Raw genomic sequence first — 27184 nt, 5'->3', positions numbered from 1 at the left:
CAGAGCAGTATCAATATCAGATCAGTATCAGAATCAGAGCAGTATCAATATCAGAGCAGTATCAGATCAGTATTAGAGCAGTATCAGGCCAGTATCAGTATCAGAGCAGTATCAATATCAGGGCAGTATCAGTATTAGAGCAGTATCAGTATCAGACCAGTATCAATATCAGAGAGTATCAGAGCAGTATTAGAGCAGTATCAGTATTAGAGCAGTATCAGTATCAGAGCAGTATCAGTAGCAGGGCAGTATCAGTATTAGAGCAGTATCAGTATCAGACCAGTATCAATATCAGAGAGTATCAGAGCAGTATTAGAGCAGTATCAGTATTAGAGCAGTATCACTATCAGAGCAGTATCAGTAGCAGGGCAGTATCAGTATTAGAGCAGTATCAGTAGCAGGGCAGTATCAGTATCAGTGCAGTATTAGAGCAGTATCAGAGCAGTAGCAGTATCAGGGCAGTATCAGTATTAGAGCAGTATCAGTAGCAGGGCAGTATCAGTATCAGTGCAGTATTAGAGCAGTATCAGAGCAGTAGCAGTATCAGAGCAGTATTAGAGCAGTATCAGTAGCAGGGCAGTATCAGTATCAGAGCAGTATCAGGCCAGTATCAGTATCAGAGCAGTATCAGGCCAGTATCAGTATTAGAGCAGTATCAGTAGCAGAGCAGTAGCAGGGCAGTATCAGTATCAGAGCAGTATCAGGCCAGTATCAGTATCAGAGCAGTAGCAGTATCAGGCCAGTATCAGTATCAGAGCAGTATCAGTAGCAGGGCAGTATCAGTATCAGAGCAGTATCAGAGCAGTATCAGGCCAGTATCAGTATCAGAGCAGTATCAGTAGCAGGGCAGTATCACAAGCAGTATCAGAGCAGTATCAGAGCAGTATCAGGGCAGTATCAGAGCAGTATCAATATCAGAGCAGTATCAATATCAGATCAGTATCAGAGCAGTATCAATATCAGAGCAGTATCAGTAGCAGAGCAGTATCAGAATCAGATCAGAATCAGAGCAGTATCAATATCAGATCAGTATCAATATCAGAGCAGTATCAATATCAGATCAGTATCAATATCAGAGCAGTATCAATATCAGATCAGTATCAATATCAGATCAATATCAGATCAGTATCAGAGCAGTATCAATATCAGATCAATATCAGAGCAGTATCAGATCAGAATCAATATCAGAGCAGTATCAGATCAGAATCAGAGCTGTATCAGTATCAGAGCAGTATCAGAGCAGTATCAGAGCAGTATCAGATCAGAATCAGAGCAGTATCAGAGCAGTATCAGTATCAGAGCAGTATCAATATCAGATCAGTATCAGAGCAGTATCAGTATCAGAGCAGTATCAGAATCAGATCAGTATCATAGCAGTATCAGAATCAGAGCAGTATCAGAGCAGTATCAGTATCAGATCAGTATCAATATCAGATCAGTATCAGAATCAGATCAGTATCAGAGCAGTATCAGAGCAGTATCAGAATCAGAGCAGTATCAGATCAGTATTAAAATCAGAGCAGTATCAATATCAGATCAGTATCAGAATCAGAGCAGTATCAATATCAGAGCAGTATCAGATCAGTATTAGAGCAGTATCAGGCCAGTATCAGTATCAGAGCAGTATCAATATCAGAGCAGTATCAGAGCAGTATTAGAGCAGTATCAGTAGCAGGGCAGTATCAGAGCAGTATCAATATCAGAGCAGTATCAGTAGCAGGGCAGTATCAGAGCAGTATCAGTATCAGAGCAGTATCAGAATCAGATCAGAATCAGAGCAGTATCAATATCAGATCAGTATCAGATCAGTATCAATATCAGAGCAGTATCAATATCAGATCAGTATCAATATCAGATCAGTATCAATATCAGAGCTGTATCAGATCAGTATCAATATCAGATCAGTATCAATATCAGAGCAGTATCAATATCAGATCAGTATCAATATCAGATCAGTATCAGAGCAGTATCAATATCAGATCAATATCAGAGCAGTATCAGATCAGAATCAATATCAGAGCAGTATCAGATCAGAATCAGAGCTGTATCAGTATCAGAGCAGTATCAGAGCAGTATCAGAGCAGTATCAGATCAGAATCAGAGCAGTATCAGAGCAGTATCAGTATCAGAGCAGTATCAGTATCAGATCAGTATCAGAGCAGTATCAGTATCAGAGCAGTATCAGAATCAGATCAGTATCATAGCAGTATCAGAATCAGAGCAGTATCAGAGCAGTATCAGTATCAGAGCAGTATCAGTATCAGATCAGTATCAATATCAGATCAGTATCAGAATCAGATCAGTATCAGAGCAGTATCAGAGCAGTATCAGAATCAGAGCAGTATCAGATCAGTATTAAAATCAGAGCAGTATCAATATCAGATCAGTATCAGAATCAGAGCAGTATCAATATCAGAGCAGTATCAGATCAGTATTAGAGCAGTATCAGGCCAGTATCAGTATCAGAGCAGTATCAATATCAGAGCAGTATCAGAGCAGTATTAGAGCAGTATCAGTAGCAGGGCAGTATCAGAGCAGTATCAGGCCAGTATCAGTATCAGTATCAGAGCAGTATCAGTAGCAGGGCAGTATCAGTATTAGAGCAGTATCAGTATCAGACCAGTATCAATATCAGAGCGTATCAGAGCAGTATTAGAGCAGTATCAGTATCAGAGCAGTATCAGTAGCAGGGCAGTATCAGTATTAGAGCAGTATCAGTAGCAGGGCAGTATCAGTATTAGAGCAGTATCAGAGCAGTAGCAGTATCAGGGCAGTATCAGTATTAGAGCAGTATCAGTAGCAGGGCAGTATCAGTATCAGTGCAGTATTAGAGCAGTATCAGAGCAGTATCAGTATCAGAGCAGTATTAGAGCAGTATCAGTAGCAGGGCAGTATCAGTATCAGAGCAGTATCAGGCCAGTATCAGAGCAGTATCAGGCCAGTATCAGTATTAGAGCAGTATCAGTAGCAGAGCAGTATCAATATCAGATCAGTATCAGATCAGTATCAATATCAGAGCAGTATCAATATCAGATCAGTATCAATATCAGAGCAGTATCAATATCAGATCAGTATCAATATCAGATCAATATCAGATCAGTATCAGAGCAGTATCAATATCAGATCAATATCAGAGCAGTATCAGATCAGAATCAGAGCTGTATCAGTATCAGAGCAGTATCAGAGCAGTATCAGAGCAGTATCAGATCAGAATCAGAGCAGTATCAGAGCAGTATCAGTATCAGAGCAGTATCAGTATCAGATCAGTATCAATATCAGATCAGTATCAGAGCAGTATCAGTATCAGAGCAGTATCAGAATCAGATCAGTATCATAGCAGTATCAGAATCAGAGCAGTATCAGAGCAGTATCAGTATCAGAGCAGTATCAGTATCAGATCAGTATCAATATCAGATCAGTATCAGAATCAGATCAGTATCAGAGCAGTATCAGAGCAGTATCAGAATCAGAGCAGTATCAAAATCAGAGCAGTATCAATATCAGATCAGTATCAGAATCAGAGCAGTATCAATATCAGAGCAGTATCAGATCAGTATTAGAGCAGTATCAGGCCAGTATCAGTATCAGAGCAGTATCAATATCAGAGCAGTATCAGAGCAGTATTAGAGCAGTATCAGTAGCAGGGCAGTATCAGAGCAGTATCAGGCCAGTATCAGTATCAGTATCAGAGCAGTATCAGTAGCAGGGCAGTATCAGTATTAGAGCAGTATCAGTATCAGACCAGTATCAATATCAGAGCGTATCAGAGCAGTATTAGAGCAGTATCAGTATCAGAACAGTATCAGTAGCAGGGCAGTATCAGTATTAGAGCAGTATCAGTAGCAGGGCAGTATCAGTATTAGAGCAGTATCAGAGCAGTAGCAGTATCAGGGCAGTATCAGTATTAGAGCAGTATCAGTAGCAGGGCAGTATCAGTATCAGAGCAGTATCAGGCCAGTATCAGTATCAGAGCAGTATCAGGCCAGTATCAGTATTAGAGCAGTATCAGTAGCAGAGCAGTAGCAGGGCAGTATCAGTATCAGAGCAGTATCAGAGCAGTATCAGGCCAGTATCAGTATCAGAGCAGTATCAGTAGCAGGGCAGTATCACAAGCAGTATCAGAGCAGTATCAGAGCAGTATCAGGGCAGTATCAGAGCAGTATCAATATCAGAGCAGTATCAGAGCAGTATTAGAGCAGTAGCAGTATCAGATCAATATCAGAGCAGTATTAGAGCAGTATCAGTAGAAGGGCAGTATCAGTATCAGAGCAGTATCAGGCCAGTATCAGTATCAGAGCTGTATCAGTATTAGATCAGTATCAGAGCAGTATCAGAGCAGTATCAGGCCAGTATCAGTATCAGAGCTGTATCAGTATTAGAGCAGTATCAGTATCAGAGCAGTATCAGAGCAGTATCAGTATCAGTGTCAGAGCTGTATCAGTGTCAGAGCTGTATCAGTATTGTATCAGTATCAGTATCAGAGCAGTATCATTATCAGAGCAGTATCAGTGTCAGATCAGTATCAGAGCAGTATCAGAGCAGTATCAGTATCCGTATCAGAGCAGTATCAGTATCAGTATTAGAGCAGTATCAGTATCAGTATTAGAGCAGTGTCAGATCAGTATCAGATCAGTATCAGAGCAGTATCAGTATCAGAGCAGTATTAGAGCAGTATCAGTATCAGAGCAGTATCAGAGCAGTATCAGTATCCGTATCAGAGCAGTATCAGTATCAGTATTAGAGCAGTATCAGAGCAGTATCAGAGCAGTATCAGTATCAGAGCAGTATCAGTATCAGGGCAGTATCAGAGCAGTATCAGTGTCAGAGCAGTATCAGTGTCAGAGCAGTATCAATATCACAGCAGTATCAGTATCAGAGCAGTATCAGTATTAGAGCAGTATCAGAGAAGTATCAGAGCAGTATCAGTATCAGGGCAGTATCAGTATCAGGGCAGTATCAGTATCAGAGCAGTATCAGTATTAGAGCAGTATCAGAGAAGTATCAGTATCAGGGCAGTATCAGAGCAGTATCAGTATCAGGGCAGTATCAGTATCAGGGCAGTATCAGTATCAGAGCTGTATCAGAGCTGTATCAGTATCAGAGCAGTATCAGAGCAGTATCAGTATCAGAGCTGTATCAGTATCAGAGCAGTATCAGTATCAGAGCTGTATCAGTATCAGAGCAGTATCCGTATCAGAGCTGTATCAGTATCAGAGCTGTATCAGTATCAGAGCTGTATCAGTATCAGAGCTGTATCAGTCGTCCACAAGTGTCATATAGGCCATGCTGTGACCGTTCCCACCCAATGTTACTGCTGCCAATGTAAACAACCACTTACTACCATTACCAGAAACATCAGCCAAACTAAATGATCCAGGAATAGAACTACAGTATATCACGTCTGTGTTGACTAACCATATGATTATCAAACGCTTCATTACATGTTGCTTCAATGGATGCAATTGAATCAGCAAATATGTCCTATAAGGGATGAGCAAGGAAAACAATTCTAGAAACTCGCCTCACTGGATGAGGAATTTAAACGTTCCAGAGATTCTCACAGTTTCTTGCATCAGGAGATATTTGCCGGAGGACTCCAGAAGAGGCAAGAAGAGGAGCCCATGTGATAGATAGTAATGAAATGAGGCAGAATGAAGATTTTCTCCATGTTCTCTCACACACACACAGTAAGTATGTATGAAAATAGACAGGTCAAAAATACCCTGTGCTGTGTCTCTGGCTGCAATGCCACACTGTAAAACATCTGTCAGGGTTGTCATGCCACCACATTGTGAAGGAGTGACTGAAGTTCTCTCACATGGCCGTTACCCTCGGCAACAGAGCAGTGCCTGGCTATAACACACACTCCCTGAGTGACACACACACGTTCACCATTTACAGTTCACTTCCTGGAATATACTAAAGCACCAGGTCAAGGTCTTAGACTCCCAGCTGACTCACCCCCCATCCCTGGGCCGCTATAGGAGAGTCACACATGGTCAAGGTCTTAGACTCCCAGCTGACTCACCCCCCCCATCCCTGGACCGCTATAGGAGAGTCACACACGGTCAAGGTCTTAGACTCCCAGCTGACTCACCCCCCCATACCTGGACCACTATATCACTAAGCTAAGGACCCTGGGACTAAACACCTCCCTCTGCAACTGGACTTCCTGATGGGGCGCCCCCAGGTGGTAAGGGTAGGTAACAACACATCCGCCACGCTGATCCTACAGGAAAAGGAGGACCGAGCACGCCCCCGTTCTCATTGACAGGGCTGTAGTGGAGCTGGTTGAGAGTTTCAACTTCCTTGGTGTCCACATCACCAACAAACTAGAATGGTCCAAACACACCAAGACAGTCGTGAAGAGGGCACGAAAAGCCTCTTCCCCCTCGCGAGACTGGATAGATTTGGCATGGGTCCTCAGATCCTCAAAAGGTTCTACAGCTGTACCATCGAGAGCATCCTGACTGGTTGCATCACTGCCTGGTACGGCAACTGCTTGACCTCCGACCACAAGGCTCTACAGAGGGTAGTGCGAACGTTCCAGTACATCACCGGGGTCAAGCTTCCTGCCATCCAGGACCTCTATACCAGGCGGTGTCAGAGAAAGGCCCTAAAAATTGTCAAAGACTCCAGCCACCCCAGTCATAGACTGTTCTCTCTGATTCCGCACGGCAAGCGATACCGGAGCGCCAAGTCTAGGTCCTAAAGAATTCTTAACAGCTTCTAACCCCAAGCCATAAGACTCCTGAACAGCTAATCAAAGGGCTTTCCAGACCCCTCTTTTATGCTGCTGCTACTCTCTGTTTATAATCAATGCATAGTCACTTTAATAACGTCGTGACCCACCATTAACAGGAACGCGACCCACTCTAGAAACGCTGCTCTAGAGACATGTCATAATAAATGTACATGACCAACAGACCAACCATGGTCAATACCTGCAGACTGTCTGTGAGACCATTTCTGGAAGAGACACTATACACCTACTAGTACAGGAAATACCCCCTGGATATCTCAGCTTCAATGGTACAGATGTAACCGGACAGCCAGTAACATATTCACTATGCTCCATTCATTTACCATTATGGTCACCTGCAGGGGTGGAACTGGAACATAAACTCACTTAGGGAATTTACCCATGTAAAAATCTTTGTATTCACCTGAACACTTTTATTCATGTCAAAATGATTTTACTTTGTGTTTGTGGTTCGTGCGTGCGTGCGTGCCTGCGTGCGTGCGTGTACATACATACATACATACATACGTGTGTGTGTGTGTGTGTCACCATAATGATCTGTACAAGGCAGAACAAACATTATGGGTCATGATGTGACATGGTCAGACAGTTATGAATGAGACTGTAGACTAATGTTGGGACATGGTCAGACAGTTATGAGACTGTAGACTAATGTTGGGACATGGTCAGACAGTTATGAATGAGACTGTAGACTAATGTTGGGACATGGTCAGACAGTTATGAGACTGTAGACTAATGTTGGGACATGGTCAGACAGTTATGAATGAGACTGTAGGCTAATGTTGGGACATGGTCAGACAGTTATGAGACTGTAGACTAATGTTGGGACATGGTCAGACAGTTATGAGACTGTAGACTAATGTTGGGACATGGTCAGACAGTTATGAATGAGACTGTAGACTAATGTTGGGACATGGTCAGACAGTTATGAGACTGTAGACATGTTGGGACATGGTCAGACAGTTATGAATGAGACTGTAGACTAATGTTGGGACATGGTCAGACAGTTATGAATGAGACTGTAGGCTAATGTTGGGACATGGTCAGACAGTTATGAATGAGACTGTAGACTAATGTTGGGACATGGTCAGACAGTTATGAATGAGACTGTAGACTAATGTTGGGACATGGTCAGACAGTTATGAATGAGACTGTAGGCTAATGTTGGGACATGGTCAGACAGTTATGAATGAGACTGTAGACTAATGTTGGGACATGGTCAGACAGTTATGAGACTGTAGACATGTTGGGACATGGTCAGACAGTTATGAATGAGACTGTAGGCTAATGTTGGGACATGGTCAGACAGTTATGAGACTGTAGACTAATGTTGGGACATGGTCAGACAGTTATGAATGAGACTGTAGACTAATGTTGGGACATGGTCAGACAGTTATGAATGAGACTGTTGGCTAATGTTGGGACATGGTCAGACAGTTATGAGACTGTAGACTAATGTTGGGACATGGTCAGACAGTTATGAAAGAGACTATAGACTAATGTTGGGACATGGTCAGACAGTTATGAAAGAGACTGTAGACTAATGTTGGGACATGGTCAGACAGTTATGAATGAGACTGTAGGCTAATGTTGGGACATGGTCAGACAGTTATGAGACTGTAGACTAATGTTGGGACATGGTCAGACAGTTATGAATGAGACTGTAGGCTAATGTTGGGACATGGTCAGACAGTTATGAGACTGTAGACTAATGTTGGGACATGGTCAGACAGTTATGAAAGAGACTGTAGACTAATGTTGGGACATGGTCAGACAGTTATGAGACTGTAGACTAATGTTGGGACATGGTCAGACAGTTATGAATGAGACTGTAGGCTAATGTTGGGACATGGTCAGACAGTTATGCATGAGTATGCAGCCTAATGTTGGGACATGGTTGGACAGCTCCAGACTGTGATGAGGGAACCATTTACACAATGATAAAGATGTCTGTTTAGGCTACTGTGTGTGCTTGAGTGTAGGGGAGCGTGTGAGTTCATCCTTGTCCTCACTCAACCCAGTCTAATCTAATACATGGTAATGTGATTGGGAGATGCACTAAAGCGTTTGACACACTACTATTTACATGAAGATGTGCTTAGACCAGCGATGTTCAACTGTGGGTCACGGGAGTCTTCCTTCTCTGAGTAAAAAAAAAATATATATATATAAGTCTGAACTATAACGACTTAAACCAGGTAGAATGTGTGTAGAAATTTAAATAAATGTATATTTTAAATAATTTAATCTCAGAAATGTTTTTCTGCAATCACAATACTTTTAATATAGAGCTATTAACAGCGCCATTTTGGTTGATTTTGTGGTCTCAAACTAGTGCGTTTATTAACATCCTTCATCAAGAATATGGGCAAAATTATATTATTGACAGTGAATGAGATAGGAATGTTGTTACCTTGTTTTACAGATTGTATTTTGGCGATTATTTTTCCCTGATGCTAAGATTGGGTCGCAAATTGAGAACCACTGGTTTAGACGACTCACATTAGCCACCTGTCCTATGGCTGGTGACGATGGCAGTGTGTCCTACTGTCGGCCTACCTTTTTTACTTCCAGTATTCAATCACTGGAACAGATAAATCCAAAATCACCAGCAATTCCCTCATAATATGTTCATCATATCCCCCAAACCTCTCCCCAAATTAAATATGGTACTGTACAAAACGTTCCTATTTTGGGGTCTGGATTCCTTGCATCTAGCCTATAGCAGTATCCTAACAATCCGTGAAAACACCAAGCCTAGCCTACAGAGTGCCAATCTTTATCACCAAAATGACTAATTCATAGGGCAGATATAAAAGGTCTACTGCTGCACAATTATTGTTTTATCCACAGCACACCATAATCCATCTATTTTTTTTAACCATCATCCATCTTTAAAAAATAAATAAATAAATCCATCCATCCGTCTGCAGGTCCAGTCGCAGCCGCTCATTAGTCGGCGTCGCTGCAGCTGCGCGCTCCGTTCGTTCTAGAGCTTCTGCATTCTGCCTGCACCGGAGCGGTGGGTTGCGCGTGCGCGAGACGGCGGCAGCTAGAGCGCTGCTCGTTTGTCAGCGGCTCGGGAAGAGGGAGCTGGTGCTAGAACGGGAGAACGGAGCAGAGGACCACAGGCTGTGAGACTGCAGCGGGGAACGAGTCAGAGCACTGCCGGGAGACGGGAGACAAAAAACACCAACTCATCCTGTTTTATTCCTACAGCTGCGAGAAGAGGGAAAAACCTGTCCACGTTTGCTTAAACAGGTGAGATTTGTGGGCTCTTTTAATTTAATTTTTCTGCTGGTGGTTGGGATTTTTTTCTGCTGTTGTCTTGTGTAGGCTGTGCTGTGTATGTATGATGAAATGCTCGCTGCTTTGCTATGTGAATTATGCGCATTTGGTGCAGTGGATGGATGTGTCAAGTCCAAGAGAGGATGGGATGGCGGTCCAGTTGTGGGTTTCCCATAGAAACCGATGATGTTGCTGATATTTATGTTGTTGGCGTCAGGTGTGAATATGGAGGCTCGACATTATATCTGTGTTTTTAGAGATGAGAAGAAAAGCATTTGATCAAAGGACAACACAGGCAGCAATAAGCGGTAATGTGATTCACAGCGTCTCGAGGCTATGATAAAATACATTATTGTCGTTGTCTAGTTTGTGGTGGCTGCTGATCGTGTGATGATAATAATTATTTAATTTACCATATTCATTCATTTATTATGCTATATTCCATCCTTTGTGTGGATAAAATATGTTTTGCCGGCCGGCATTATAGTACAAGGAATTAGGCTATTGATGTTTACAGTCTATCAATAGCATGGCCAGCTGTTAACTATATAATCGTGAATGAATTCCCTATTGGAAGCCTATCAATTAGGCAACAGTTTAGTGAGGCCTATATAGGCCTATGTGTCGTAAAGATGTGAGACATTTGAGAGAAGAAAGCAGGTGCAGCAACCACGTAGACCGACACAGACATTGCACGCTGCAGCAATTATTATAGGCTAACCCCCTCTTTTATGCATGCGACCTATGAATGTGCTCTCTGCCCTTTGCATCGTGACACGCGATAAAGCCCAATACCGATGAACGAGACGTTTATTCCCAGTAGTATAATAATACCGTTGTAGGCCTAGTCTGTAGTTGGTGTCATTTTATATAGGTCAAGGCCTGCTATACGGAGTAAAGCTGACGTGGGCTATAGATTCCCTCCACCTCCACATCATCACCATCTGGGATGTTCAGAACGTCAGGGGGATCTCACAGGTAGAATCCCCTTAGTTCTACTGACTCCCAACAGCAATGCAGATGCTTCACACACAGTATATGAGTGCGTCCCAAATGGTACCAGTCAAAAGTAGTGCACTATGTAGGGAGTAGGGTCCTATTTGGGAGGCCACCGTTATGTTTCTACTGACTACAATAGGCCTTATCAGATGGTCCCATGTAGAGCAAAATCTGGGCATGTTGTGAGGCTGATATTATTTCATGCTGATACAGTATATAGATAGTTGTTTGACATGTTGACAACAAGTCCCCCTTCCCAAATGATAATCTGATTCAAAATGAAAAGTTAAACAAGTCAATAATCTGTTGGTAGGGGCGATTGAACAGATGTTTTGAGGTATTTCTGTAGTGACCAGGACTAGGATGAATACTGTATATACCAGGGTGTGTTTGTGTAACAGTGTAGGTTCCGTCCCTCTCTTCGCCCCAACCTGGGCTCGAACCAGGGACCCTTGCACACATCAACAACTGACACCCCACGAAGCATCGTTACCCATCGCGCCACAAAAGCCGCGGCCCTTGCAACGCAAGGGGCAACCCTACTTCAAGTCTCAGAGCGAGTGACGTCACCGATTGAAACGCTATTAGCGCGCACCACCGCTAACTAACTAGCCATTTCACATCGGTTACATTTGATTGGTGACATGTTGACAGATGTCCGGTGGCATTATTCTCTGATGTGTGTGTGTGTGTGTGTGTGTGTGTGTGTGTGTGTGTGTGTGTGTGTGTGTGTGTGTGTGTGTGTGTGTGTGTGTGTGTGTGTGTGTGTGTGTGTGTGTGTGTGTGTGTGTGTGTGTGATCCTCTGATTCGTAGACCCCACATGGTGCTGATGATGATATGCTACTTTGGGAAAAGCCTGAGAACTGGTGTAATGGGAGGAAATACAAATAGCTATTATGAATGTCACTGTGTTTGTCTGTGTGGGGTTTGAAGGGGTATTATGAATGTCACTGTGTTTGTCTGTGTGGGGTTTGAAGGGGTATTATGAATGTCACTGTGTTTGTCTGTGTGGGGTTTGAAGGGGAGTTGCAGCATGTGATGCTGTTTCCAAATGTTGTCCTTTGTGGTGTGGGATACGGCATTGGTCATACTTAGGGTGATGTGACCCTGAGACATGACCAGGGAAAACTCTGAGCCCGGGCTGTAGGATATAACCAGAGGCCAGAGTTGATCCTGGTTATCCATAACTCTACATCCCAGCTTTGAACCCCAACCAGGACTAACGGTCAGCTCAACTAACTGTTATTGTGTAAGACAATAACATAAGACAAAGCCTTTGTATGGGATCTTGTTCCTGTCGACCCCCTCTGTCAAGATTCAACAACATGTTCCCATCGTCCCCCTCAGTCAAGATTCAACAACATGTTCCCATCATCCACCTCAGTCAAGATTCAACAACATGTTCCCATCATCCACCTCAGTCAAGATTCAACAACATGTTCCCATCGTCCCCCTCAGTCAAGATTCAACAACATGTTCCCATCATCCACCTCAGTCAAGATTCAACAACATGTTCCCATCATCCACCTCAGTCAAGATTCAACAACATGTTCCCATCATCCACCTCAGTCAAGATTCAACAACATGTTCCCATCATCCACCTCAGTCAAGATTCAACAACATGTTCCCATCATCCACCTCAGTCAAGATTCAACAACATGTTCCCATCATCCACCTCAGTCAAGATTCAACAACATGTTCCCATCATCCACCTCAGTCAAGATTCAACAACATGTTCCCATCATCCACCTCAGTCAAGATTCAACAACATGTTCCCATCATCCACCTCAGTCAAGATTCAACAACTAGTTCCCTGAGGACATTACAGAAGACAAAGACACATGATTCTTGTCCCTGGTGGCTACCTCACTGCTACCCTGGTGTCTACCTCCTTCCTACCCTGGTGTCTACCCCCCTCCTACCCTGGTGTCTAACTCCCTTCTACCCTGGTGTCTACCTCCCCCTAACCCGGTGTCTACCTCCTCCTACCCCGGTGTCTACCTCTCCCTACCCCGGTGTCTACCTCCCTCCTACCCTCCCTCCTACCCTGGTGTCTACATCTACCTACCCTGTTGTCTACCCACCCTACCCCGGTGTTGACCTCCCTTCTACCCACTCCTACCCAGGTGTCTACCTCCCCCCTACCCTGGTGTCTACCTCCCTCCTACCCTGGTGCCTACCTCTCTCCTACCCTCCTTCCTACCCTGATATCTACTTCCTTCCTACCCTGGTGTCTACTTCCATCCTACCCTGGTGTCTACCTCCCTCCTCCTATCCTGGTGTCTACCTCCCTCCTTCTACCCTGGTGTCTACCTCCCTCCTCCTATCCTGGTGTCTACCTCCCTCCTCCTATCCTGGTGTCTACCTCCCTCCTCCTACCCTGGTGTCTACCTCCCTCCTCCTATCCTGGTGTCTACCTCCCTCCTCCTATCCTGGTGTCTACCTCCCTCCTCCTACCCTGGTGTCTACCTCCCTCCTCCTACCCTGGTGTCTACCTCCCTCCTCCTATCCTGGTGTCTACCTCCCTCCTCCTATCCTGGTGTCTACCTCCCTCCTCCTATCTTGGTGTCTACCTCCCTCCTCCTACCCTGGTGTCTACCTCCCTAATCCTACCCTGGTGTCTACCTCCCTCCTCCTATCCTGGTGTCTACCTCCCTCCTCCTATCCTGGTGTCTACCTCCCTCCTCCTACCCTGGTGTTTACCTCCCTCCTCCTATCCTGGTGTCTACCTCCCTCCTCCTATCCTGGTGTCTACCTCTCTCCTCCTACCCTGGTGTCTACCTCCCTCCTCCTATCCTGGTGTCTACCTCCCTCCTCCTATCCTGGTGTCTACCTCCCTCCTCCTACCCTGGTGTCTACCTCCCTCCTCCTATCCTGGTGTCTACCTCCCTCCTCCTATCCTGGTGTCTACCTCCCTCCTCCTACCCTGGTGTCTACCTCCCTCCTCCTATCCTGCTGTCTACCTCCCTCCTCCTATCCTGGTGTCTACCTCCCTTTCCTACCCTGGTGTCTACCTCCCTCCTCCTATCCTGGTGTCTACCTCCCTTCTCCTATCCTGGTGTCTACCTCCCTTCTCCTATCCTGGTGTCTACCTCCTTCCTCCTACCCTGGTGTTTACCTTCCTCCTCCTACCCTGGTGTCTACCTCCCTCCTCCTACCCTGGTGTCTACCTCCCTCCTCCTATCCTGGTGTCTACCTCCCTTTCCTACCCTGGTGTCTACCTCCCTCCTCCTATCCTGGTGTCTACCTCCCTTCTCCTATCCTGGTGTCTACCTCCCTCCTCCTACCCTGGTGTCTACCTCCCTCCTCCTACCCTGGTGTTTACCTTCCTCCTCCTACCCTGGTGTCTACCTCCCTCCTCCTACCCTGGTGTCTACCTCCCTCCTCCTATCCTGGTGCCTACCTCCCTCCTCCTATCCTGGTGTCTACCTCCCTCCTCCTATCCTGGTGTCTACCTCCCTCCTCCTATCCTGGTGTCTACCTCCCTCCTCCTATCCTGGTGTCTACCTCCCTCCTCCTACCCTGGTGTTTACCCCCCTCTTCTACCCTGGTGTCTACCTCCCTCCTCCTATCCTGGTGTCTACCTCCTTCTTCCTACCCTGGTGTTTACCTCCCACCTCCTACCCTGGTGTCTACCTCCCTCCTCCTATCCTGGTGTCTACCTCCCTCCTCCTACCCTGGTGTCTACCTCACTCCTCCTATCCTGGTGTCTACCTCCCTCCTCCTATCCTGGTGTCGACCTCCCTCCTCCTACCCTGGTGTCTACCTCCCTCCTCCTATCCTGGTGTCTACCTCCCTCCTCCTACCCTGGTGTCTACCTCCCTCCTTCTACCCTGGTGTCTACCTCCCTCCTCCTACCCTGGTGTCTACCTCCCTCCTCCTACCCTGGTGTCTACCTCCCTCCTCCTATCCTGGTGTCTACCTCCCTCCTCCTACCCTGGTGTCTACCTCCCTCTTCCTACCCTGGTGTTTACCTCCCTCCTCCTACCCTGGTGTCTACCTCCCTCCTCCTACCCTGGTGTTTACCTCCCTCCTCCTACCCTGGTGTCTAACTGTCAATAGTAGTGCATTATATAGGGAACAGGGTGCCATTTGGGACGCAGTCACCCAGCCCTCAGCTCTCAGTATACAGCCACTGTCTGGGGGGCACCCAGCCCTCAGCTCTCAGTATACAGCCACTGTCTGGGGGCACCCAGCCCTCAGCTCTCAGTATACAGCCACTGTCTGGGGGCACCCAGCCCTCAGCTCTCAGTATACAGCCACTGTCTAGGGGCACCCAGCCCTCAGCTCTCAGTATACAGCCACTGTCTGGGGGCACCCAGCCCTCAGCTCTCAGTATACAGCCACTGTCTGGGGGGCACCCAGCCCTCAGCTCTCAGTATACAGCCACTGTCTAGGGGGCACCCAGCCCTCAGCTCTCAGTATACAGCCACTGTCTAGGGGCACCCAGCCCTCAGCTCTCAGTATACAGCCACTGTCTGGGGGGCACCCAGCCCTCAGCTCTCAGTATACAGCCACTGTCTAGGGGGCACCCAGCCCTCAGCTCTCAGTATACAGCCACTGTCTAGGGGCACCCAGCCCTCAGCTCTCAGTATACAGCCACTGTCTGGGGGGCACCCAGCCCTCAGCTCTCAGTATACAGCCACTGTCTGGGGGGCACCCAGCCCTCAGCTCTCAGTATACAGCCACTGTCTAGGGGCACCCAGCCCTCAGCTCTCAGTATACAGCCACTGTCTAGGGGGCACCCAGCCCTCAGCTCTCAGTATACAGCCACTGTCTGGGGGGCACCCAGCCCTCAGCTCTCAGTATACAGCCACTGTCTAGGGGCACCCAGCTCTCAGCTCTCAGTATACAGCCACTGTCTGGGGGCACCCAGCCCTCAGCTCTCAGTATACAGCCACTGTCTGGGGGCACCCAGCTCTCAGCTCTCAGTATACAGCCACTGTCTAGGGGCACCCAGCCCTCAGCTCTCAGTATACAGCCACTGTCTGGGGGGCACCCAGCCCTCAGCTCTCAGTATACAGCCACTGTCTGGGGGGCACCCAGCCCTCAGCTCTCAGTATACAGCCACTGTCTGGGGGGCAGTATACAGCCCAGTATACAGCCACTGTCTGGGGGCACCCAGCCCTCAGCTCTCAGTATACAGCCACTGTCTGGGGGGCAGTATACAGCCCAGTATACAGCCACTGTCTAGGGGGCACCCAGCCCTCAGCTCGCAGTATACAGTCACTGTCTGGGGGGCACCCAGCCCTCAGCTCTCAGTATACAGCCACTGTCTAGGGGCACCCAGCCCTCAGCTCTCAGTATACAGCCACTGTCTAGGGGCACCCAGCCCTCAGCTCTCAGTATACAGCCACTGTCTGGGGGGCAGTATACAGCCCAGTATACAGCCACTGTCTGGGGGCACCCAGCCCTCAGCTCTCAGTATACAGCCACTGTATGGGGGGCACCCAGCCGTCAGCTCTCAGCCCTCAGCTCTCAGTATACAGCCACTGTCTAGGGGCACCCAGCCCTCAGCTCTCAGTATACAGCCACTGTCTGGGGGGCACCCAGCACCCAGCCCTCAGCTCTCAGAATACAGCTGCAGTGGTTGTGCTTGTTGTTTTATCAGATCAGGAACCACATTAAATTAACATGACTGGTTAGAGATTGATGGATTGGAAAATGGGGGAAACTCCATACAGGAGATATGTAATGGTTCTGGTAAGTACGTGAGGTTGCCATAGTGACTACCTCGAACAGCTGTTGTTGTTTTCATGCTGGTGAAATCCAGCTTGCTGTGTTTTTGGCTTTTTCATCAATGCATTAATAAGTCAGTCAGTCATTCAGTCAGTTATTAAGGGTCAAAACCATGTAGAGCCCAATGGCACTGCCAGACCAGATGGACTAACAGCAGTGGTCATCTCTAGTCACCCACTCACTGCCCAGGTCCCATGGTCTTGTGGAGAAAGTAAGGCTTTTGATGACCCAGTGAGGGTTAGTCTAACTACCACACACTCCATATACAGAACAAAGAGAGTTGGCCTGGTACACCTCTGGCAGGAGGAGAGGAGAAGAGAAGAGAGGAGAGACATGTTGACAGCACCAGCTGTGCCAGAGCTCTTCTGAAGTGTAACGCCGTGAACCATGAGGATAATGAAAGATGACATGCCAAGTTCCACCTCCCCACCTCTCCCCATCTCTCCCCCTCTCTCCACCTCTCTCCCCCTCTCCCCACCTCTCCCCATCTCTCCCCATCTCTCCCCCTCTCTCCACCTCTCCCCACCTCTCCCCCTCTCTCCACCTCTCCCCACCTCTCCCCCTCTCTCCACCTCTCCCTCCCTCCCGTCTCCACTTCCCCTCTCTCCTTTCTCTAACTCCACCTCTCTCCCCTCTCCATCTCTCTCCTACCCTCTCCTCTCCTCTCTCTCCACCTCTTTCCCTCTCCCCTCTCTCCCTCTCCACCACTTCCTTCTCTACGTCTCTCCACCTCTCCCCTACTCTCCCTCCCCCTCTACTCTCTGCCCTCTATGATGACTTAATGATAAACCCCCTGCTGTGAGGCTTCTGTAGATGCATGCTGAATAGGTATCTGCTCTCATCATCATTCATCCATTTTGGTTGTGTTTGAAGATGAAGTGCTGAAATATCAAGTTGGGCAGGTTATTTAAATAGTGGCTCAGTGAGAGATGGATGAAGACCCAGAGCAGCCACTCAGACCCACCCCATTGCCATGGGCAACAGATGGGTGAGTGGGGAGGTCAAGGAGGAGACGGACCCAGAGTTATACTGGACTGGTAGTACAGTAGCGTTCAGCAACTCCTCAAGTAGGGACCCAGAGTTATACTGGACTGGTAGTACAGTAGCATTCAGCAACTCCTCAAGTAGGGACCCAGAGTTATACTGGACCGGTAGTACAGTAGCATTCAGCAACTCCTCAAGTAGGGGCCCAGAGTTATACTGGACCGGTAGTACAGTAGCATTCAGCAACTCCTCAAGTAGGGACCCAGAGTTATACTGGACCGGTAGTACAGTAGCGTTCAGCAACTCCTCAAGTAGGGACCCAGAGTTATACTGGACCGGTAGTACAGTAGTGTTCAGCAACTCCTCAAGTAGGGACCCAGAGTTATACTGGACCGGTAGTACAGTAGCGTTCAGTAGCTGTATTTCAGCAGAAATACAAACACAAACACACAACACACACACACACACACACACACACACACACACACACACACACACACACACACACACACACACACACACACACACACACACACACACACACACACACCCTTTGTTGGCTTGGCGGTTCAGACGTTTGTGCCATTTTTAATTGCTCAGTAAATGCCACTGGTGGCCTGTTTCCTGATTTAAGATGTAAGACCTGCTTATGTCCAGAGAGAGCGAAGTAAAGCCAAAGCTCTTGTTGGGAAATCATCACATTCAATGGGGTCTGTGATTGGAGAGTTCAAAGGTCACTGTTTAAAAAGGATTTGGGGAGATCTACATTGATATTGAGTGAAATGTGGCAGTTTTTTTTGGAGGAAAATCGTCCCAAACTCTCTCTCCAACTGCCACAAGCCCCGGGCGCCGAAGACGTGGATGTCGATTATGACAGACCCCCACACTTCTCTGATTCAGAGGGTTGGGTTAAATGTGGAAGACACATTTCAGTTGAAGGAATTCAGTTGTACAACTGACTAGGTATCCCCCTTTCCCTTTCCATTATAGTACAACGAAGGTTGATGGAAGATAAGAATTGATCATCAGGACTTCACACAGTAAGTGTTGCAACTTTTTATCCAATTGAGTTTGTAAAGGGAGAGGCTTACAGGTTACTGTTTAAAAAATATTTGGTAGGATTTAAATTGACATTGACTGACAAAGTTGGTTTTTGGAGGAAAATCTGCAATCTCTTTCCATCTGTCATGAGCTAAGTACAAATATGGTTTATAGATGGTTTATGAAAGATAAGAATTGAGAATCAAAGGATTTGATTCATTTAACGTTGATCTTTGGCTTTAACTAGGAGAAAAAAAATACTTTATTTTTGACTTTGTGGCAGATGTTCTTTTCACTGTGAACAAATAATATGCTAATGCCTTGTACATAGTATAGTGAGCTTAATGCCTTGTACATAGTATAGTGAGATTAATGCCTTGTACATAGTATGGTGAGCTTAATGCCTTATACATAGTATGGTGAGCTTAATGCCTTGTACATAGTATGGTGAGCTTAATGCCTTGTACATAGTATAGTGAGCTTAATGCCTTGTACATAGTATGGTGAGCTTAATGCCTTGTACATAGTATGGTGAGCTTAATGCCTTGTACATAGTATAGTGAGATTAATGCCTTGTACATAGTATGGTGAGCTTAATGCCTTGTACATAGTATGGTGAGATTAATGCCTTGTACATAGTATGGTGAGATTAATGCCTTGTACATAGTATGGTGAGCTTAATGCCTTGTACATAGTATGGTGAGCTTAATGCCTTGTACATAGTATGGTGAGCTTAATGCCTTGTACATAGTATGGTGAGCTTAATGCCTTGTACATAGTATAGTGAGCGTAATGCCTTGTACATAGTATAGTGAGATTAATGCCTTGTACATAGTATAGTGAGCTTAATGCATTGTACATAGTATAGTGAGCTTAATGCCTTGTACATAGTATGGTGAGCTTAATGCCTTGTACATAGTATGGTGAGCTTAATGCCTTGTACATAGTATGGTGAGATTAATGCCTTGTACATAGTATGGTGAGATTAATGCCTTGTACATAGTATAGTGAGCGTAATGCCTTGTACATAGTATGGTGAGCTTAATGCCTTGTACATAGTATGGTGAGCTTAATGCCTTGTACATAGTATGGTGAGCTTAATGCCTTGTACATAGTATAGTGAGCGTAATGCCTTGTACATAGTATAGTGAGATTAATGCCTTGTACATAGTATAGTGAGCTTAATGCATTGTACATAGTATAGTGAGCTTAATGCCTTGTACATAGTATGGTGAGCTTAATGCCTTGTACATAGTATGGTGAGCTTAATGCCTTGTACATAGTATGGTGAGATTAATGCCTTGTACATAGTATAGTGAGCTTAATGCCTTGTACATAGTATGGTGAGCTTAATGCCTTGTACAGTAGTATAGTGAGATTAATGCCTTGTACATAGTATAGTGAGCTTAATGCCTTGTACATAGTATGGTGAGCTTAATGCCTTGTACATAGTATAGTGAGCTTAATGCCTTGTACATATTATAGTGAGCTTAATGCCTTGTACATAGTATAGTGAGCTTAATGCCTTGTACATAGTATAGTGAGCTTAATGCCTTGTACATAGTATAGTGAGCTTAATGCCTTGTACAGTAGTATAGTGAGCTTAATGCCTTGTACATAGTATAGTGAGCTTAATGCCTTGTACATAGTATGGTGAGCTTAATGCCTTGTACATAGTATAGTGAGCTTAATGCCTTGTACAGTAGTATAGTGAGCTTAATGCCTTGTACATAGTATAGTGAGCTTAATGCCTTGTACATAGTATGGTGAGCTTAATGCCTTGTACAGTAGTATAGTGAGCTTAATGCCTTGTACATAGTATAGTGAGCTTAATGCCTTGTACATAGTATGGTGAGTGTTACGATCGTCAAAAGGAGTGGACCAAAGCGCAGCGTGGTAAGTGTTCATAATTTATTATATATAACGAAACACTTAAACAAAGAAACAAAATGAAAGCCAACAGTTCTGTCAGGTCACTGATAACAAAACAGAAAATAACTACCCACAAACACAGGTGGGAAAAGGCTGCCTAAGTATGATTCCCAATCAGAGACAACGATAGACAGCTGCCTCTGATTAGGAACCATACTCGGCCAAAACAAAGAAATACAATACATAGAATGCCCACCCCATATCACACCCTGACCTAACTAAACAGAGAAAAACGTCTCTCTCAGGTCAGGGCGTGACAGTGATCTTAATGCCTTGTACATAGTATAGTGAGCTTAATGCCTTGTACATAGTATAGTGAGAATAATGCCTTATACATAGTATAGTGAGATTAATGCCTTGTACATAGTATAGTGAGATTAATGCCTTGTACAGGAGGCCTACAGAAGGTTTAAAATATTATCCCAAACAGTGAAATCTTTATCTCAGCTCTGAGATTTAGGTCAAAGTAACCTTTCAACTTGGCCCCATTCTCTCCTCACCCAAACAACCAATGGCTTTAAGACTTCTATGGTCACATGTTGAGAGTCGTTTAAATAAACCAACCAGACGTAAGCTCATAACAATGATTATTAAACATGTTTTCTGAGAGCATAATAGATTTTGTCAGTCTGTGACGGATTCTTCCCTCTGCCACGCGTGTGTGTGTGTGTGTGTGTGTGTGTGTGTGTGTGTGTGTGTGTGTGTGTGTGTGTGTGTGTGTGTGTGTGTGTGTGTGTGTGTGTGTGTGTGTGTGTGTGTGTGTGTGTGTGTGTGATCAAAGATCTATACTCAGCATTATGTGGGAGGGAAAGTGAAATATTTCTTCCATGCCTGGCAGCTTTGTTCATTTTCAATCACATTCACAACCCATATTTCATTTGATGAAGTGATTCATTTGACGGGGAAATCTAATTTAGGGCCCTTCGTGCGTGTATACTGTTATATATATATATGGCTGATAGAACAATCTATAGAACACTCACTACATTATAAGCCTTTCTATCAGCGTGTATTCTCTCATGCGTGTGTATATATACAGTATACGGTTTCTAGAACAATCTATAGAACATTACATCATAAGCCTTTTATATCAGCGTATATATTCCCTCGATTTTCACAAGGTTCTCCCATAATATCTATCTATAGACAAATACAACTTGTCTTTTTTTAAATCAGCGTACAGCTTATATTCTCCCAGCATCCTCCTCAAGGTTCTCCCCTAGATCTGTCCTATCGCCAAGCTGTCAGAAGGGTGGTCAGTCAGTGACGTGCTTTGTACTGACTGGAGAAGTAACATCACTATCTGAGTGGTGTGGGAAAATAAAGTCCAGTTCAATGGAGTCTGTATCCTATCACTAACCTCTCCTACCCGTCTGGGCCGACAGAGAGGCCCATTCTGTGGCTTCAGTGGAGGCTTTCGGGGGCTGAAACTAATACAGAATGCCTTTGTAGTGAAGATAAACGGTTCAGCAGCTGGCCTGTTCACAAATGAAGAGGCTGAACATTGAACAAGCGTACAGGCTCAATTTGGGGATGTAATTTATGAGCGCACGGGGTTTGTGGTTGTGGATGGAGGATGTGGCGGCCCACTGATAAACCAATTAGAGGAGACGGGCCTTTATGTCTATGGTCTGTCTGCCTTCCTCCTCAGAGAGGAAGAGGAAGTGATGGTGGGAGGAAGCTGGTCCTGTGATGCTGGCTGTAATCTCTGTTAGTGACACACATTCCTCATCTTTCACATTCCCCTCGCATCTCTGTTAGTGACACACATTCCCCATCTTTCACATTCCCCTCCCATCTCTGTTAGTGACACACATTCCCCATCTTTCACATTCCCCTCCCATCTCTGTTAGTGACACACATTCCCCTCCCATCTCTGTTAGTGACACACATTCCTCATCTTTCACATTCCCCTCCCATCTCTGTTAGTGACACACATTCCCCATCTTTCACATTCCCCTCCCATCTCTGTTAGTGACACACATTCCCCATCTTTCACATTCCCCTCCCATCTCTGTTAGTGACACACATTCCCCTCCCATCTCTGTTAGTGACACACATTCCCCTCCCATCTCTGTTAGTGACACACATTCCCCTCCCATCTCTGTTAGTGACACACATTCCCCTCCCATCTCTGTTAGTGACACACATTCCCCTCCCATCTCTGTTAGTGACACACATTCCCCTCCCATCTCTGTTAGTGACACACATTCCCCTCCCATCTCTGTTAGTGACACACATTCCCCTCCCATCTCTGTTAGTGACACACATTTCCCTCCCATCTCTGTTAGTGACACACATTCCCCTCCCATCTCTGTTAGTGACACACATTTCCCTCCCATCTCTGTTAGTGACACACATTCCCCTCCCATCTCTGTTAGTGACACACATTCCCCATCTTTCACATTCCCCTCCCATCTCTGTTAGTGACACACATTCCCCATCTTTCACATTCCCCTCCCATCTCTGTTAGTGACACACATTCCCCTCCCATCTCTGTTCACATGGAACCATTTGGTCCTGTGGTGATTATATTTAACTTCTGTTTTTATTACGGATGTTACTGCATCATAAAGTATGGAAGTCTAACCGTTCCCAATGGAGCATTTAACTGCTGTCCTCCCTCCCTCCCTCCCTCCCTCCCTCCCTCCCTCCCCTCCCTCCCTCCCTCCCTCCCTCCCTCCCTCCCTCCCTCCCTCCCTCCCATGATTCTGGTCCTAAGGGTATCAATATGTTTTAGTCTCCTCCCATGATTCTGGTCCTAAGGGTATCAGTATGTTTTAGTCTCCTCCCATGATTCTGGTCCTAAGGGTATCAATATGTTTTAGTCTCCTCCCATGATTCTGGTCCTAAGGGTATCAATATGTTTTAGTCTCCTCCCATGATTCTGGTCCTAAGGGTATCAATATGTTTTAGTCTCCTCCCATGATTCTGGTCCTAAGGGTATCAATATGTTTTAGTCTCCTCCCATGATTCTGGTCCTAAGGGTATCAATATGTTTTAGTCTCCTCCCATGATTCTGGTCCTAAGGGTATCAGTATGTTTTAGTCTCCTCCCATGATTCTGGTCCTAAGGGTATCAGTATGTTTTAGTCTCCTCCCATGATTCTGGTCCTAAGGGTATCAATATGTTTTAGTCTCCTCCCATGATTCTGGTCCTAAGGGTATCAGTTTGTTTTAGTCTCCTCCCATGATTCTAGTCCTAAGGGTAGCAGATGTGTCCTACAGATAATGAGGTTATGCCACCTGAACTGTAGTAGATGTGTCCTATAGATAATGAGGTTATGCCACCTGAACTGTAGTAGATGTGTCCTATAGATAATGAGGTTATGTCACCTGAACTGTAGTAGATGTGTCCTATAGATAATGAGGTTATGTCTCCTGAACTGTAGTAGATGTGTCCTATAGATAATGAGGTTATGTCACCTGAACTGTAGTAGATGTGTCCTATAGATAATGAGGTTATGTCACCTGAACTGTAGTAGATGTGTCCTATAGATAATGAGGTTATGCCACCTGAACTGTAGTAGATGTGTCCTATAGATAATGAGGTTATGCCACCTGAACTGTAGTAGATGAGATATGAGACCAGTTACTCTACAGCAGTGATGGTCCCTTACGATACATATAGGATCTATAGGTCTATTTATTACAGTGGAGATAATGTTTGTGTTACTGTAGAGGTCAACTACTTGCCCAGTCACTGCAGTAGTTATGCCACACCCCTCTGTGAGTTTGATGGGTGTTGTTACTGTCAGGCTGGCCTGCTGTCGTCTCCACTGTGCCTTCTGTTCAGCTGTGTACAGTATGTGCTGTGTTTGCTGTGTGTGTGCGTGCTGTGTTGGCTATATGCTGCCTGCTAGCTGTGTTTTTTAGTGGGCTGGCCCTGGAAGGCCCGGCCTGATTAGATTAGATTTACAGCTCTCTCTGTCACTCTCAGAATCACTGCAGCCTGTGGTCAATCCATGATTCAACTTGAGCGTATGCCAGTTTAATCCTCCTCTCAAACCACTAATAAAATCAGAAAAGATTTGATAATTGAATGGTTTAAACTTTGTGGATTATCTACCGTTTAGCCTCAAAACAAGAGTTTTGTCTAAAGTGGAATAAAGTTATGGGATCTTTTTGTTATTATTTCTACTGAGATTCTCCTGTTAGACAACTTAGTCTCTGAGACATGGGTTGGAAAGACTGAGGTCTGACAGGTATTAAAATATGGGCCCAAATTCTTCTCTCTCTCTCAGGTGACAAAATTAATATTTTATACTATCACACGTTATCTTTTAAATGGACAATTCAATGTGATTAAAGGTTAATTACCCTCTCACACCATGGGAGGAGAATAAAACCCCTAGCATGCTCTCTCTCTCTCCCTCTCTCTCTGTCTGTCTCTCTGTCTCTGTCTGTCACTCTGTCTCTCTCTCTCTCTCTCTCTCTCTCTCTCTCTCTCTCTCTCTCTCTCTCTCTCTCTCTCTCTCTCTTAGCTGGAGAAAACGGATGACCTGTGTTTTTTTTAGGAGGCACATCATTTTCCTGTCAGAGAGCCCTGCGTTAGGGCCTACAGTCCTTTTCTCTAACAGGCTTTTTGCCTCTGGTCATAATGTCTCCATCCAGCTCTGTGCTGATAGCACTCTGTTTTATTACTGCATCAGATTGAAAGGGCAGGTCTGTCGTTAGATATGATGGTGCCTCTTCTCCACCATCTTCAACTAAGCCTCAATAATGGCATAGATTATTTAGAATTCCATGGAGCTGTTGCTCCAAGCCACGTTCCACTAAATCTACCATATGTTTACTGTGGTTATGAGAGATATCCCTCTTAGAGATAATATACAAATAAACTTTCATCAAACAACCTGCAGCCACAGCCCTCTGTACCAGCCACAGCCCTCTGTATCAGCCACAGCCCTCTGTATCAGCCACAGCCCTCTGTACCAGACACAGCCCTCTGTATCAGCCACAGCCCTCTGTATCAGACACAGCCCTCTGTACCAGCCACAGCCCTCTGAACCAGCCACAGCCCTCTGTACCAGCCACAGCCCTCTGTATCAGCCACAGCCCTCTGTATCAGCCACAGCCCTCTGTACCAGCCACAGCCCTCTGTACCAGACACAGCCCTCTGAACCAGACACAGCCCTCTGTACCAGCCACAGCCCTCTGTACCAGCCACAGCCCTCTGAACCAGACACAGCCCTCTGTACCAGCCACAGCCCTCTGAAACAGCCACAGCCCTCTGTACCAGCCACAGCCCTCTGTACCAGCCACAGCCCTCTGTACCAGACACAGCCCTCTGTACTAGCCACAGCCCTCTGAACCAGCCACAGCCCTCTGTACCAGCCACAGCCCTCTGAACCAGCCACAGCCCTCTGTACCAGCCACAGCCCTCTGAACCAGCCACAGCCCTCTGTATCAGCCACAGCCCTCTGTACCAGCCACAGCCCTCTGAACCAGCCACAGCCCTCTGTACCAGCCACAGCCCTCTGAAACAGCCACAGCCCTCTGTACCAGCCACAGCCCTCTGTACCAGACACAGCCCTCTGTACCAGACACAGCCCTCTGTACCAGCCACATCCCTCTGTACCAGCCACATCCCTCTGTACCAGCCACAGCCCTCTGTACCAGCCACAGCCCCTATGTACCAGCCACAGCCCTCTGTACCAGACACAGCCATCTGTACCAGCCACAGCCCTCTGTACCAGCCACAGCCCTCTGTACCAGCCACATCCCTCTGAACCAGCCACAGCCCTCTTTACCAGACACAGATAAACCTCATAAGTTATTATCATCAACCTGATAAGAACTAATAAGAACTGTGATGTTAGTATTATACTGTATGTATCAACCTGATAAGAACTAATAATAACTGTGATGTTAGTATTATACTGTATGTATCATCCTGATAATAACTAATAATAACTGTGATGTTAGTATTATACTGTATGAATCAACCTGATAAGAACTAATAATAACTGTGATGTTAGTATCATACTGTATGAATCAACCTGATAATAACTAATAATAACTGTGTTAGTATTATACTGTATGTATCAACCTGATAAGAACTAATAATAACTGTGTTAGTATTATACTGTATGTATCAACCTGATAAGAACTAATAATAACTGTGATGTTAGTATTATACTGTATGTATCAACCTGATAAGAACTAATAATAACTGTGTTAGTATTATACTGTATGTATCAACCTGATAAGAACTAATAATAACTGTGATGTTAGTATTATACTGTATGTATCAACCTGATAAGAACTAATAATAACTGTGATGTTAGTATTATACTGTATGAATCATCCTGATAATAACTAATAATAACTGTGATGTTAGTATTATACTGTATGTATCAACCTGATAAGAACTAATAATAACTGTGATGTTAGTATTATACTGTATGTATCAACCTGATAAGAACTAATAATAAC

At 45.4% G+C, this 27184-nt stretch overlaps 1 protein-coding gene across 17 annotated transcripts in view; it reads left to right on the top strand.

Moving 5' to 3' along the window:
• The first annotated feature begins 9798 nt into the window (after positions 1 to 9798).
• Positions 9799 to 27184, top strand: part of nrcama (neuronal cell adhesion molecule a) — a 152354-nt gene continuing 134968 nt past the window's right edge. For 5 of the 17 annotated variants that reach the window (XM_082964132.1, XM_082964130.1, XM_082964131.1 and 2 more), the window contains exon 1: positions 9799 to 10024. The gene's annotated coding sequence lies outside the window, so the exon portion shown is untranslated. Of the gene's footprint in view, positions 10025 to 18764; positions 18815 to 27184 lie in introns of all 17 variants that reach the window. The other 12 variants (XM_082964142.1, XM_082964143.1, XM_082964138.1 and 9 more) reach the window with 6 other exon arrangements.

This window comes from Salmo salar, chromosome 17 (assembly GCF_965601325.2).
Source record: "Salmo salar chromosome 17, fSalSal1, whole genome shotgun sequence".
In the NCBI taxonomy this organism is placed as follows: domain Eukaryota; kingdom Metazoa; phylum Chordata; class Actinopteri; order Salmoniformes; family Salmonidae; genus Salmo; species Salmo salar.
This window is presented reverse-complemented; position numbering and strand designations above follow the sequence as displayed.